Source organism: Pteropus alecto, unplaced genomic scaffold (genome assembly GCF_000325575.1).
Source record: "Pteropus alecto unplaced genomic scaffold, ASM32557v1 scaffold220, whole genome shotgun sequence".
Classification (NCBI taxonomy): Eukaryota; Metazoa; Chordata; class Mammalia; order Chiroptera; family Pteropodidae; genus Pteropus; species Pteropus alecto.
In genome coordinates this window covers 2,122,446-2,128,696 of record NW_006430043.1, presented here as the reverse complement: position 1 = coordinate 2,128,696, position 6,251 = coordinate 2,122,446, and the positions used below count along the sequence as shown (strand labels likewise).

At 49.7% G+C, this 6,251-nt stretch overlaps 1 protein-coding gene across 1 annotated transcript in view; it reads left to right on the top strand.

Moving 5' to 3' along the window:
- The window catches only part of LOC102891571 (keratin, type II cuticular Hb6), a 42,856-nt gene that overhangs the window by 3,864 nt on the left and 32,741 nt on the right, over positions 1–6,251 (top strand). The gene's annotated exons all lie outside the window — the stretch shown is intronic.

Below are 6,251 nucleotides of genomic sequence, written 5' to 3'. Positions count from 1 at the left end.
GCTGACCGCCGAGGTCGAGAATGCCAAGTGCCAGGTACGGGTCACCTGTGGCCTAGACACCAGAGAGGCTGGGGGCCTCGCCAGGGTCCCATGGGCAATGTCTGCCCAATGTGGATCTCAGCATTCATTCTCCAGCCCATTTGCATGACTAGAGTTGCGAGTTGTGGTCACTCAGGGAGACCCAGGTGATGGAGTGACAGGCCTGTTCCTGGGTGTTCCCAGCTGGCTGGGAGAGCCTGGACACACTCAGGAAATGAACAGAGAGACCCAGAGACATAACCCACCTTATTCTCTTCTGGGTTGCCAGAACACCAAGCTGGAGACTGCAGTGACCCAGGCTGAGCAGCAGGGCGAGACGGCCGTCAGCGACGCACGCTGCAAGCTGGCCGAGCTGGAGGCCGCCCTGCAGAAGGCCAAGCAGGACATGGCCTGCCTGCTCAGGGAGTACCAGGAGGTGATGAACTCCAAGCTGGGCCTGGACATCGAGATCGCCACCTACAGGCGCCTGCTGGAGGGCGAGGAGCAGAGGTTGGTATAGCCAATTTTCTCTCCAAGCCCTGCCTGGGTTCTCAGTGTGCCTTCTCCTTCACACTCTTGGCATCATTCCTCTCTTGTCCAAGTATCCCCATAATGCAACTGGACAGGTAATTTGAGTCAATCCTTTAGGCATGTTTCTAGTGCTATTTGAGTCTCTCATGCCCACATAGGTGCTGATCTGGGACTGGTGCCTTTGTAATTCTGTTCCTCAGAGTCAGGTGTTAGGCTGTCGTAATCGCTGTGTTTGAGAAACTCAGCCTGGATTTGGGGCCACCTTCCCTCTATAGAGCTTCTGCCCTTCCACGCCCTCATTGCATGTGTCCCTCAGGATTCTAGCTCTCTTCTCAAGTTTGGCCCTGTCCCAGCCCTAGGAACATATTTATCCCATAATGACAGGTTTAACAGGTTTTAAAGTTTTTTTTTTTTTTTTTTAATCAGCTCACACATATATTTTAACTACAGTGAGTACTCCTAAGTGGTCTTCCATTGCAGCAGATAGGACTGAGTGTAGACAGGTAGCAGAGACCTGTCCCTTGAGGCTGCTGTGTCCTGCTCTGGCCACTTTTGCCTGTTGTTTGCTTTGGGGGCAGGAGGAAACACATTGGTCATTCAGTCTTTCTATGGCTGGAGGGGAGCTGAGCAGCTCCTATGAAGACAATATCCCTTTGGTTCTTACTCCAGGTTGGTCAGATTCTCACACCCTGAGCCTTTGTCTTCTTGTGTACAGCCAAGGTCTTGGCCCTGGGCAGAGGGGAGTGGATGGTGAGGATGCAGATGGAGCATCCAGGGATCATCCTGTGTATTGGGGAGATGCAGACACAGGTTTGGTAGCTGGAATCAAAGTGATAAAATGGAGAGATCCACAACAAATTCAAGTAATTGCACTGGAGAGTTCAGAGGCGCTGGAGCTCACTGGGCCTGGGGAGTTTCATTAGTGAAGAATTCTGGGAGGTAGAGTTTTTTAAGACTAAATTTGAAAGTTTGAGAGAGACACATGGAGATGGCACTAGACATCGAGGGGCCCACCCCTCCGCCACACAAGGCACTTGAAGTGAACTCAGAAGATTTGGAAACCTGGGTGTAGGTGGTTAGATGGGGGGCTATGAATTCTCCTCACATCTCAAGCTGGTTGTGACAACTCTTTGCTCCTGTGCTCTCACAGGGACTCCCATGTGTGTCCCTCAAGGAGACAGAGGTGTAGGCTGGGAGGAGTTAGATGTCCTGAATTATAGCCCTCCCTCTATCCCTGGTTATTTCCTCTCTTTGGGCCTTAGTTTCTCTACCTGCCAAATGAGATGATTGGTGTGGATGGTTTTTGAACCTGTTCTAAATGGCCTCTGAAATCCCATTCATTTACACACCAACAGAAACAGTAGCAGCTAACATTTCTGAAGTGCTCCCTGTGTGGCAGGCACTAGGCACTTATATGTATATCTGATTTCATCCTCACAACAGATGGAGGAGTAGATGTCCCTGTGAGGAGGTTGGTGGAGGGAGGGTAAATCTCAGGTCGCTCAGCTAACAGTGGGTGGAGAGCAAGACATACCAGGCCTTCTGTCTTCAGAACCCACATGCTGGTGACCAGCTCTCCTGGCTTCTGGATTAGCCCATTTATTGCCCACAAGGAGGGCCACACGTCTTACTTTTTGCTTTGGCCGCGTGGGCCCGGCTGCTTTTCCACAGCACTGACCAGTCTCTTTTCCTTTCCCAACAGGCTGTGTGAGGGCGTTGGCTCCGTGAATGTCTGTAAGTAGCTAGAGCCCTTACACCTCTCCTGCTGGGTGGTCCCAGTGCCTTTAGAGAGGGGGCATTTTTTGCTTGCCCCAAAGCCAGCTGGCTGTGACTATGGCTGACGCATGTCTGGGCCTGTTCTCCCCTCATTCAGGCGTCAGCAGCTCCCGCGGTGGCGTCGTCTGTGGCGATCTCTGCTGCAGCGGTACTGCTCCTGCTGTCAGCACCAGCGTCTGCAGCGCCCCCTGCTGCGGCAACGTGGTGGTGGGCACCGCCAACGCCTGCGGCCCCTGCTCCGGGGGCTGTAAGAAGTGCTAGGAGGCTGCAGCCTCTGCCAGCGCGCGTAACCGGCATCCTCCGCCCAGCCAGGACCATGCACAACCGGAACGCCCCTCCTGGTGCTACCCCACGCACCACCAGCCCCTGGCCTCCTAAGAACAAGTCGCCAGATGTGTACACTCTGCTCTTCCTCCCTACCTGCTCCCAGTGTGTGCCATCCCCCTAGGCACCTTGAACCTTGGGGCGGCTGGAGCAGCACCTTGGTCTCTTTCTGTAGCCTTCCCTAGTAGTCGCTTTGTTGTCCTTAGGATACATCCTTTTTTCCGCCTTCTGTTTTTTGCTGGATTCATTGGTCTTGTTTGACCCATTCACCCAAGCTTGGAGGAACAGGGCAAGCCCCAGAATCTCCCTGTCCGCACTTCCTGGGAATCTGCCTGTGAGCTTGAACCTGTGGAACAGAGATGGGAAATACTGATGGTGGTTTTCCTGTAACTCTGTGAAGGACGTGATCTGTGGGAGAGGAGAGCATTCCCTTCCAGGGCTGCCTGCAGAAGCTTCTAAAAAGCCAATGACTCAATGCCAGCAAGTTTGTTTGCCTTTGTTTCACTCTGTGTTTCCAATAAACTAATCGTTAGCTAATCAAACCTGGTGCCTCAGAGTCTTGAAAATGCCAGAGTCCTCCTATAAGAGGTGCTCCCTGCCAGGAATTTCCTCAGGACCGCTCCATCCTTTGTTTATTTTTCAGCAGGTGAGAATGACTGCAGTAGATGCTACCTATCTGGTTTGAGCAACCCAAGCCTTAGGAAAACAGGAGAAGACTCATGGAGGCAGGGAATCTTGTGTAGTCACGGTTTCTCTAGATCGAATTTTCTCAATTTCAATGCCATTGACATTTTGGCCTGGAGAATTCTTTGTGGTGGGGCTGTCCTGGGCACCGTAGGATGTTTAGCAGTATCTCTAGCCTCTGTCCACTAGAAGCCAGTACTACTCCCTCAGCTCCAATTGCGACAACCAAAGATGTCTCTAGACATGGTCAAATGTGCCCTAGGGGTTCTCAGCCAGGGAGCTTTCGCTCCCCCACCCCACCTCAGGGACATTCCCGGAGGGAGAAAGTGCACAAGGAAGCGTGCGGTGGTGAGAATGGTAGGAAGGCGTGTGAGACAGTGTGGTGGAGAGGAAGAGCACTGGGTGAGAGTCAGGAGAACTGGGCTTGTCATTCGCAGTCCTGACTCCCATTTCCCAAATGTGTGACTTTGGAAAATTGCTTCCACCTTCTGAGTTTCAGTTTCCTTAGCTATAGAATGAGGGAGGTTGGACTGTATTCCTAAGGTCCCTTCTGGTTCTCTAAGTGAGCTCATATCTTTAAAAGGGTGTTGTTAATACAATCTATGTTTCAATGCTGGTTCAGTCTTTTACTCGCTTTGTAATTGTGGGAGTAAATTCTGTAAATCTGGGAGTTCTGCTCGGGCTGTTGTTCAGGGTGTATCACTCAGGGTCTATTCAGGAGACAGTACTTTGAACATATAAAGTTTAATATAAAAATTATTAACTATCACAGGAAATTGGATTAATGAGAGGTTGACTAGTAAAAAGCAAGAACTCTAAAGAATACAAAAGCTGCAGAGATAAGGAGCAGCCTCTATCCTTAGGCTTGAGAGAATGCATCTAACGAGGAGCCCAAGCATGTCACCTCCACCACATTCTGTTGGTCAAAGCAGTCACAGGGCCAGCTCAGACTCAAAGGGTGGAGAAATGGGTTCTATTTTTGAGATGAGATGTGGTATGTACAGAAAGGAATAGCTGGGGGCCATTTCTAAAGATAGCTACCATAAAAGGACTCAATGAAACAATACAAATAAAAGTTTACAGTATAATGTGGCACATAAATGATACTCAAAAATTGCTATTTATTATTGTTGTTGCTGTTGTTACTATGATATTATAACAGCACAGCATGTCTAGCCTCAGGATAGTAGGAGGCAGAAAAGGGTGGTAGAAAAAGACTGGGGGCCTGGAAGTCTGGAACGTTAGGTGTTTTGTGTACAGGCAGACCTCTTCGGCTTTTGGAACCTCAGTTAGTTTATCCACTTTTGGGGGGGTGACAACCGGCCTACTGAACAAGCAAGAGCTTCAGCTGCTGTGCAGGGCAGATACTGAAGGACTACTACTCTGGGTACTGTCATCACCGTGGCTGGCCTTATCTTGTCATCACAGAGGGATCTGACATCTAGATAGCTTATATTCCTCAATAGTAAGCAGGAACCTTCCAGAGAGAAGGCACTTGGTTCTCTGTGAAGCATGGAAGCCTTCTTTAATTGGCCCATACCATCTACCTCTGCAAGATGATGGGGAAAGTGACTGGAAGGAAGTAGAAATTAGAAATGATCTTGGGTGAAGAAAGCTTTTATGGGGTGGAGTTGGGATTGAGGTAGGAGGGGGCAGTGGAGGAGAGCGTAGAAATGAAGAGCTCATTTTAAGCTTCTAGAGGGCACTGGAGAGCAGTCCCCATCCTCCCCCATCAGTCTTAGGGACTTATTTGGTTTCCTGATGTTTCCATGCTCCTTCTCCAGCCCTGCCTCTTCTAATGCTAGTCTCCACGTCTAGAACACATCTCTTCCTTCTCGTTAATGCCTTACTTATGTTTGTGTTTTGCTATAAAACGTAAGCTTCATGGAAGACAGGCATCTTCGACTATTTTCTTCACTTACATGAACCTAAATTTTTATAACAGTACTTGGTACATATTAAGTGCTCAATAATTATTTGTTGAATGAATAAACGAACTCCTGGTCTCCCTCTAGGTCTCAACTTTTATGTTACTTCTTTCAGGAGGTAACCAGATTTCCCTGGTTAATAATCCTCAACTGTGCTTCTTTTTTCCTCCTAGTACCAAGGCCCAGGCTTCTTTGCAGTCACATTTCTCCTTGATGGAGAGGTGGCAGTGGTGGCAGAGGAGGTGGGGCTCAGGGACTTGGGACAGGAGGCTCTAACAGATGGAGTGTGTGCAACATCAGTCTTGCCTGGTCCCTTGAGCTGGTAGGGCAGAAGGAAGGCAAGTCAGCTTCAGAGGCATGGATCCTCCCTGGGCTCTCTCAGGTTGCACCTGGATGACCTTCCAAGGCTGGCAATCTTTACTGTATCCCCCTTAAGCCCATGAGAAGGGAATGTTGCAATCCCAGAGCAGAACTCAGAGTCACTTCCAAAGAAGATAAGACTTAAAAGGCCCTTGCAGAGCCTCTGGTCCAGTCCTCATTTGACAGGTGTTCAGGGCACCCTGAACCAGAGCAATGAAGGAAGGCGGTGGGCAATGGGGAGTGGTAAGAGGCACTGAGTCATCAATCAGAGCCAGGTACGTAGGACTAGTGTGCTACGTTCAAGAGTCTGGACTTCATCCTGAGGGCAATGGAAACCCACTGAAAGGTCAGACTTAGGTGTTGTAAAGATCTCTCTGGCTGCTGTGTAGTATGGATGGGAAGGGGAGAAGAGCGGGACTCCAACCAAGATGGTGGTGGCCGGACTGTGGGTGGTAGCAGCAGGGAGAGAGGAAAGAGATGGATTAGAAGGGTATTTAAGAGGTGGAAAAAGAAAGCACTTGGGGATTAATTAGATTTGAGGGTGAAGGTGCAAGCATGGATAGATTATAGGTTCAGATTTGGGCAACTGTGTTGATGATCTTGACGGGAGATAGGTGGTGACTCAGGGAA